General features: G+C 39.8%; 1 pseudogene; it reads right to left on the bottom strand.

Moving 5' to 3' along the window:
* Positions 1–5,844: 5,844 nt before the first annotated feature.
* LOC147685474 (E3 ubiquitin-protein ligase TRIM39 pseudogene) lies at positions 5,845–6,348 on the bottom strand (annotated as a pseudogene).
* Positions 6,349–10,076: the final 3,728 nt, after the last annotated feature.

Below are 10,076 nucleotides of genomic sequence, written 5' to 3'. Positions count from 1 at the left end.
AATTCAAACTAGCCAATAAAATGCTCCCTTTCTTAAAACATCAAATAAAATGAGAGAACACAAAAAATACACACTATAAAATGAGTACATGCCTACTACCATTTGTTGCTGCTAACTTTAAAGAAAGAAGAAGGCAACACTTTGTCCAAGTGGTTCCTGGTGAATCTACATTACAAATCAAGATTGCTACCGAATTAATCAAGTAAGTTAAACTTTATTTTTATAATACACAAGTACTAGGCTAAAAAATGAACTATATCTCCTAACTGTTTAAATAGCATTTATTTCTCTCATTCTACATTTCTTATATAGACATCTCCAAAACACATCAAATAACCTGCTCCTATTTCTTTACCAGTAATTACTGATTGTAAGTATATGTACATGCTTTCTAATACACCAACTCCTGTTATTAAAAACTATTTTGTAATAGCCATTCATTATTTACTCTCTTAACAGAAAATCAGATAACATCCTAATTCTACTCAAGTAAATTTAAAGACTACACAAGTTAAACAAGTAAGTGTATGTGTTAATTTCTAAAAGGCCCTAAAATGCTAAAGCAATTTTCTAAAAACCATTTCTTGTTTATTCTATCTTCCTTACAGATATTCTAAAGACATCCTACATCTACTATACCAAAGACAAAGACTACACAATTTAAAAAAGTAAGTATATTTGTAGATTTCCTAAAAAGCCCTAAAATGCTAAAGCTATCTTCTAAACACCATTTAATATTTATTCCATCTTCTCTACAGATATTCTGAATACATCCTACATCTACTCTACCTAAAGCAAACACTGCACAATTTAAACAAGTATATCTAATTATTTCCCAAAATGCCATAAAAAGCTAAATATAATTCAGCTTTCTCCTACAAAAAAATCAAAACATTTTTTTTAATTCGCTTATAATTTTTTTCTTTTCCTACCAACAGGAAAACAAGAAGAACATACAAGAAATATATTGTAAACACAGTTTCTGCATTTCTCAAAACAAGATTTACCAACTGTATGTGTAAATAGTGAAATATAAATGTGTAAAACAAAAACAAAAATATTTAACATTTAAACATGTATCTTTCTAATCGTTCCTAGAACAAGTTATACAAAATGACTGAAGGTGCAGAATTTGTAATGTCACAGAACAATAAATTGTTGTTATGTTATATGGGGTATGTTTATAATCAAGAAAGACAAACAGGAAGAAAAGTATTCTGGAAATGTACCAACTACTATTCAAACAAATGCTATGGTAGAGCTATTACTGATGAGACAAATGTATTTTTTACCAGGGAACACAATCACCCGCCCCCCCAATGTCACTGAGATAGAGATAAGGATTCCCTAGTTCACTTTCTTTCATACCTGCACCGGGATTTGAAGGCCAGAGTGCGCATTAATAATGAGGGTGTGACTTCGAATGACATTTTAATCAGCAGGGGTGTCAGACAGGGCTGTGTGCTCGCCCCCCTGCTTTTTATTCTGTACATTAATGGGCTGAGTAGCAATTTGTGCACTTTAACGGATGATGTTCCAATCATAAAGGGTAACCCCATCCCCGCGTTGCTGTACGCGGATGACGCGGTGTTATTAGGCCGAACACCCAACGCCTTACGTACCCTAATCTCTGGTTTTGTTAATTTTATGGCAGATTTGGGCCTAATCACAAACTATAAAAAATCTTTTATTATGAATCGTGGGCCCAAAAAATACAATATAACTGCAATTAAAACAGGGGATAACAGCCTTAAATGCACAAGCACTTTTCCATACTTAGGACTGTTATTTTCTAATACGGGCTCTTGGCAACCACATTTGTCCTATGGGAGAAACAAAATCAGTAAATCCATCAATTCGATTCTCTCACTTCGGCAACCTAAACAGGCTGACACTATCTCCTCATTTTTAAAGATCTACCGTACACAATGCCAACCCACGGGAACCTATGGGGCGGAAGTGTGGGGATATTCTAATTGCACACACATCCAAATTGAGGAAAATAGGTTTTGCTGAAAAATATTGGGGGGAGTCTTCTGTGCCCCAACATTTATTTGCCATAATGAGCTCAAACTTCCATAGATAGAGGATTTTATCGACACAACGTTTAATGAAAAATGTGTCAGACCATTAATGCTCAATGGCATATACTCAAAGCTACTGCTGACCCTGTTGACATGTTACCTCGTCCAATGTTTGCTCATAAACACAATAAAAATCTGAAATACCTCATGGTTCATTCCAGAATCAAATCCCAACCCACGCTTGTACAAAAAACTATAGGTGGCCAGTTTCCCATCACACGAAATCATAAATGTGCCAATTGCAAGAGTTGTGAAGGAGCGATTGTTACAGATACATACACATATAATCACAAAGAAATTAAACTAAAATCCTTCACCAACTGCAAAACGACTAATGTAGTGTACTTGCTACTCTGTCCCTGTGATAAGGTTTACTTTGGAGAGACAGCACGTCAATTCTCAATGCGTGTAACCGAACATCGGTCGACAATTACAACTTGCAAACTTTTAGCATCCATGGTTAAGCATTATAAAGATGCTCACCATAAAGAAAGTGAGATCTGTTGGTTAATTTTGGAAAAAATTAACTCCAAGAAGGACCATGATTCAGAATCGGTAAGAAAACAAAGAGGTCTCTTGGATTTTCTCTTTAGATACACATATGACAGGTTTAAACTCTGAAATTCCCTGGGACCAGGCAATTCAATATAAGGATCAATGTATTTCTTTATTTTCATCAGTTTTTCCACTGTTAATATTGCATTATGGTATCTATTCTAAGACGTTGATGTATCTACACGTTAGTAATTCCTATTACCAGGTTCAGCACTCTGTGTTAACATATTGGGAATATCCTGTTACAACTACTGTAGTGGGAGACAGCCCTATCCTTTGGGGAAAATAGTAGATGAAATAATAAAAAAAAAAACTAAAATTTTAACGCACCAGATCTATTCTTGAAATGTTATTTTATAGTCAGGCTGCTGGATAGTAATCCATAAAAATCCAGGAGATGCGCAGGGAATTTCACTGTAACTGATGAGCAAATGACAAGAAGAAAGAATAGAGAATTGAATGAATGTCTATTAATAAGACTTTCCGCCTATGCCATTTTTTTAACCTGTAAGCCAGTGACCCTAGAACGTTAACGCAAATCAGAATTATCAAGGTGGTAGGATCTTACCACCCTAAACAAATATTTCGAAATCAAACAGATACCGAGGGGACTTAGGGTGATCATTTTTCCTACATTTGAAGACCTAGATCCAGATCTGTTGGGGGAGTGGGAGCACCTCATCGCTGGGTCTTCATTTGGCATGATGGATATTCTTATCTGGCATGCAGAAAGGAAAAGAGCAAAGATATTGGTTGAGATTGGGCAGTTGAAGATGAAATCAATCACCTAAATATGACAGAGAAAACTGAAAAAAATTATAAGATACTGAAAGATGTGATTAGCTCGCATCAAAACTATATTCGAGACAAAAAGATCAGGAAACTAAAAAGAGACTAAATGGACTATAAGAATGGTAGGGTGTTCACATTCGCTAAGCGCTTTGATGAATTCAAGCCTAGAACAGGGACTGCTTCTCTCAAGGAAGCTAGAATAGATCCTGTAACATCTGCAAGTGAATCTGACTTTTCAAGTGTCACCAGTGAACCTAGTGACAAACGGTGATATTTCAACCGTTGCTGGTACCTCTAAGATGACACCCTCTGTTCGTCTTTTTTATTGAACTGGAGATAAACCGCAAGGGGGCGAAAACATGGTTCAACCAAAAAAGCTACAGGAGGAAAAGAACAAGGAGGGGGTAGAGAAAAAAACAGTTGGAAGTAGACCTCTACATTAAACCGACAGCAAGAAATACTCTTTTGCACTTCTCCAGCTTTCATCCAGCTCTTTCTTCAAACAGTCTGGATAACTTTTAAACTTCTCCTTGTACTCCTCGGCAGCTTCTCGAATGGGGAGCACTGTGTGGGGCTTGTGATCATGTGACATGCTGCAGACCACACAGATGGGCTCCTGGTCATCTTCACAGAACAGTTTCAGTTTCTCTTTGTGTTCTCGGCAGAGAGTTGCCTCCTGGGGGGGGAGGGGGGTCGCACTCGGAACCCGAAGCTGTTTAAGGATTTCCACCACGTTCGCCAGGTGCCTGTTGGGCCGGAGGGATTTATTTTGAGATATTTCTCTGCACTGAGGACAGGGGAAGTCTGCCTGCAGCGCCTCCCGTCAAGCAGTGATACAGGACAGACAGAAAGTGTGCCCACACTCCACAAACACAGGGTCCGTAAAATATTCCAGACATATGGAGCACATGGTCTCTTCCTTCAGGCTCCGGAGAGGAGTTGCTGCAGCCATTTTCCATTCCTTTAGGACAGTTTTTACGCCTCCGGCATAATTGTACCAATGTTAAAGATTTTGATTTGCGAGCAGTGATCATGAAACAAAAGTTCTTAAAATTGTGGCTATCCCAGAAGATTAATTAGGGAGGCCTATAAAAGAGCTCTTTTTTAAGATCATGATCACCTTCTCCAAAACAATAATACGAAAGACCCTCCTAAACTAGTTTGTATCACCCGACAACGTTTAATGAAAAAATGTGTCAGACCATTAATGCTCAATGGCATATACTCAAAGCTACTGCTGACATGTTACCTCGTCCAATGTTTGCTCATAAACACAATAAAAATCTGAAATACCTCAAGGTTCATTCCAGAATCAAATCCCAACCCAAGCTTGTACAAAAAACTAGTACACATAGTATATACAATAAATAATTGTCAGTATAAACCAGTTAATGTTTCATCTTCCTAAGGAATATCCGGTTACAACTACTGTAGTGGGAGACAGCAGCCCTATCCTTTGGGAAAAATAGAAGATGAAATAATTAAAAAAAAAAAACTAAAATTTTAACGCACCAGATCTATTCTTGAAATGTTATTTTATAGTCCGGCTGCTAGATAGTAATTCATAAAAATTCAGGAGATGCGCAGGGAATTTCACCGTAACTGATGAGCAAATGACAAGAAGAAAGAATAGAGAATTGAATGAATGTCTATTAATAAGACTTTCCGCCTATGCCATTTTTTTAACCTGTAAGCCAGTGACCCTAGAACGTTAACGCAAATCAGAATTATCAAGGTGGTAGGATCTTACCACCCTAAACAAATATTTCGAAATCAAACAGATACCGAGGGGACTTAGGGTGATCATTTTTCCTACATTTGAAGACCTAGATCCAGATCTGTTGGGGGAGTGGGAGCACCTCATCGCTGGGTCTTCATTTGGCATGATGGATATTCTTATCTGGCATGCAGAAAGGAAAAGAGCAAAGATATTGGTTGAGATTGGGCAGTTGAAGATGAAATCAATCACCTAAATATGACAGAGAAAACTGAAAAAAATTATAAGATACTGAAAGATGTGATTAGCTCGCATCAAAACTATATTCGAGACAAAAAGATCAGGAAACTAAAAAGAGACTAAATGGACTATAAGAATGGTAGGGTGTTCACATTCGCTAAGCGCTTTGATGAATTCAAGCCTAGAACAGGGACTGCTTCTCTCAAGGAAGCTAGAATAGATCCTGTAACATCTGCAAGTGAATCTGACTTTTCAAGTGTCACCAGTGAACCTAGTGACAAACGGTGATATTTCAACCGTTGCTGGTACCTCTAAGATGACACCCTCTGTTCGTCTTTTTTATTGAACTGGAGATAAACCGCAAGGGGACGAAAACATGGTTCAACCAAAAAAGCTACAGGAGGAAAAGAACAAGGAGGGGGTAGAGAAAAAAACAGTTGGAAGTAGACCTCTACATTAAACCGACAGCAAGAAATACTCTTTTGCACTTCTCCAGCTTTCATCCAGCTCTTTCTTCAAACAGTCTAGATAACTTTTAAACTTCTCCTTGTACTCCTCGGCAGCTTCTCGAATGGGGAGCACTGTGTGGGGCTTGTGATCATGTGACATGCTGCAGACCATACAGATGGGCTCCTGGTCATCTTCACAGAACAGTTTCAGTTTCTCTTTGTGTTCTCGGCAGAGAGTTGCCTCCTGGGGGGGGAGGGGGGTCGCACTCGGGACCCGAAGCTGTTTAAGGATTTCCACCACCTTCGCCAGGTGCCTGTTGGGCCGGAGGGATTTATTTTGAGATATTTCTCTGCACTGAGGACAGGGGAAGTCTGCCTGCAGTGCCTCCCGGCAAGCAGTGATACAGGACAGACAGAAAGTGTGCCCACACTCCACAAACACAGGGTCCGTAAAATATTCCAGACATATGGAGCACATGGTCTCTTCCTTCAGAGGAGTTGCTGCAGCCATTTTCCATCCCTTTAGGACAGTTTTTACGCCTCCGGCATAATTGTACCAATGTTAAAGATTTTGATTTGCGAGCAGTGATCATGAAACAAAAGTTCTTAAAATTGTGGCTATCCCAGAAGATTAATTAGGGAGGCCTATAAAAGAGCTCTTTTTTATGATCATGATCACCTTCTCCAAAACAATAATACAAAAGACCCTCCTAAACTAGTTTGTGTCACCCGACACAACGTTTAATGAAAAAATGTGTCAGACCATTAATGCTCAATGGCATATACTCAAAGCTACTGCTGACCCTGTTGGCATGTTACCTCGTCCAATGTTTGCTCATAAACACAATAAAAATCTGAAATACCTCAAGGTTCATTCCAGAATCAAATCCCAACCCAAGCTTGTACAAAAAACTATAGGTGGCCAGTTTCCCATCACACGAAATCATAAATGTGCCAATTGCAAGAGTTGTGAAGGAGCGATTGTTACAGATACATACACATACAATCACAAAGAAATTAAACTAAAATCCTTCACAAACTGCAAAACGACTAATGTAGTGTACTTGCTACTCTGTCCCTGTGATAAGGTTTACTTTGGAGAGACAGCACGTCAATTCTCAACGCGTGTAACCGAACATCGGTCGACAATTAAAACTTGCAAACTTTTAGCATCCATGGTTTAGCATTATAAAGATGCTCACCATAAAGAAAGTGAGATCTGTTGGTTAATTTTGGAAAAAATTAACTCCAAGAAGGACCATGATTCAGAATCGGTAAGAAAACAAAGAGGTCTCTTGGATTTTCTCTTTAGATACACATATGACAGGTTTAAACTCTGAAATTGCCTGGGACCAGGCAATTCAATATAAGGATCAATGTATTTCTTTATTTTCATCAGTTTTGCCACTGTTAATATTGCATTATGGTATCTATTCTAAGACGTTGATGTATCTACACGTTAGTAATTCCTATTACCAGGTTCAGCACTCTGTGTTAACATATTGGGAATATCCTGTTACAACTACTGAAGTGGGAGACAGCCCTATCCTTTGGGGAAAATAGTAGATGAAATAATTTTAAAAAAAAACTAAAATTTTAACGCACCAGATCTATTCTTGAAATGTTATTTTATAGTCCGGCTGCTAGATAGTAATTCATAAAAATTCAGGAGATGCGCAGGGAATTTCACCGTAACTGATGAGCAAATGACAAGAAGAAAGAATAGAGAATTGAATGAATGTCTATTAATAAGACTTTCGGCCTATGCCATTTTTTTAACCTTTAAAGCCAGTGACCCTAGAACGTTTACGCAAATCAGAATTATCAAGGTGGTGGGATCTTACCACCCTAAACAAATATTTCGAAATCAAACAGATACCGAGGGGACTTAGGGTGATAATTTTTCCTACATTTGAAGACCTAGATCCAGATCTGTTGGGGGAGTGGGAGCACCTCATCGCTGGGTCTTCATTTGGCATGATGGATATTCTTATCTGGCATGCAGAAAGGAAAAGAGCAAAGATATTGGTTGAGATTGGGGCAGTTGAAGATGAAATCAATCGCCTAAATATGACAGAATACTGAAAAAAATTATAAGATACTGAAAGATGTTATTAGCTCGCATCAAAACTGTATTCGAGACAAAAAGATCAGGAAACTAAAAAGAGACTAAATGGACTACAAGAATGGTAGGGTGTTCACATTCGCTAAGCTCTTTGATGAATTCAAGCCTAGAACAGGGACTGCTTCTCTCAAGGAAGCTAAAATAGATCCAGTAACATCTGCAAGTGAATCTGACTTTAAGTGTCACCAGTGAACCTAGTGAGAAACGGAGTGATATTTCAACCGTTGCTGGTACCTGTAAGATTACACCCTCTGTTCGTCTTTTTTATTGAACTGGAGATATACCGCAAGGGGGCGAAAACATAGTTCAACCAAAAAGCTACAAGAGGAAAAGAACAAGGAGGGGGGAGAGAAAAAAACAGATGCAGAACAGAGTCAAAGAGTGACGAGATCGGTGTAGCGTGTAGAGAGAAAATAATTCCCGCACCCATTGATAATGACTGTACTCATGATAACCCTATAGCTAACAATGTGAATGATGGAGATGCCAATTTTGTTTCTGTTGAAAGTGCCATTGAGGACGTTTCTATTATCAACCTATCGCATGTTAATTTGACTGAAAGTGAAACTATTGTTTTGAAGAAAGGCCTTAACTTTTGCCTTATGTCTAAAGCGGTTTTCACTTTGTTACATATAGACCTTTACAAATTTGTGCGAAGACTGAAACTAAAAAAGTTTTTTGATTCAAATAAAAAAAACTATCAAAATTCCAGTGTATACTGTTAATGAGAGGGGGCAATCCATTGAAGACATTATGAATGTTCAGATGTTATTAGAGATGGATGATGATCTAGAACGGGCACCCTCTGTTTCAGAAATAATATCAGATTTAGACATTGACTGTAACGTGTATACAGATAGTGGACTAAAACTCAAATCAACTTTTTTGCCAGTTACGGAATCAGACACCCTGATTGACTGTTTTTAGGTCTCGGTAATATCCGGTCTGCCGAAGGCAGACCAGATGTCCAAGAATTATTGTCAGTAAGAGGGCTGCTTTAGCCCTCCCTCTTTTTGGCTCTCCCTCCATTGGCTGGCTTCCTAAATGGAGGCCAGCCATTGGAGGAGAGAGCTGCCTCTCCGAATAGGCTCCGTCTTTTTCGGATTTGGGGGCGTCATTTTTGCTGTTCTTTAGCTCGTGACGTAGTCCGTCACTCAGGACAGCAAAACCACGCCCCCAAATCCGAAAAATATCGGAAGCTTGAGTCGCCATTTTTAGGCTACCAATCTACAGGTCCGAAGGAAGAAGAGGGAGGGAGGGAGAGTGGTCCTCCGGGGACCAGTGCACTTCTCGCAGCCAGTTCAAAGAGGGGGGAGAGAGCCGAGGTCCGGGGCTCACGCTCGTGGCCTCGGTCCTACGGGCGCATACAGGGTGACCCCAGGGGATGACTTCACGATCCTGGACGGCCACAAGCACATACTCTCAGCGGGCACACCAAGCACAGCAGGCGAAAGGACGGGACGTGCACTCACCTGGGACAGGACATGGCGAGTCCAGCCAGACCCCAACTCACTCCTGAGCTGCCAAAGTGTTCCGCCGAGAAGCACCCGCTCCGTCTCGCCGTGTGAGGCGGGTGCCTGCCTCCCTCGCTCTAAGATGCGTGCCTGCCCTCGAGTGAAGTATGCTTCAGCCTATAAAATATGTTACGCCTTTCCCACTATGAGTGGCGTACCTCTGTGTTGTGCATGTGTTTTCCTGTCTGAGAGTGGCGTGTGTTTCTCTTTCTAACTGAGGTTTGTTTGTGTGTCAGTGCCCGCGAACGGGTGATGTGTCTGCCCTCCTCAGGGTGATGTGCGTGTGTGTGTGTTCCCTGCGTGCGAACGGTACTTGTATGTCTGCCTCTGTGTTGTTTGCATGTTCTGCCGTGTAAGCAATCCGTCTAATTTTTCGTCGAGGACATGAGGTAACTAAGACTTCTGAGGAAATTCCATTTATTTCCACGTTAAAAAACATAACTGCGCTTTTAAAGAAAACTGCAATTATGATAGGAAGTCAAGTTGGCACAGAATACTTATAACAGACCTGTGTCAGTCTTAAAACTCGCGTGTGAAACTGTCGGATTCCTCATCTACTTTCCCATGTCTAAGTGTTCTTGAGCTGCCGGAAATGTGAGC

Source organism: Lissotriton vulgaris, chromosome 10 (genome assembly GCF_964263255.1).
Source record: "Lissotriton vulgaris chromosome 10, aLisVul1.2, whole genome shotgun sequence".
NCBI lineage: Eukaryota > Metazoa > Chordata > Amphibia > Caudata > Salamandridae > Lissotriton > Lissotriton vulgaris.
The sequence above is the reverse complement of the archived record's forward strand: the minus strand, read 5'-3'. Positions and strand labels throughout refer to the sequence as shown.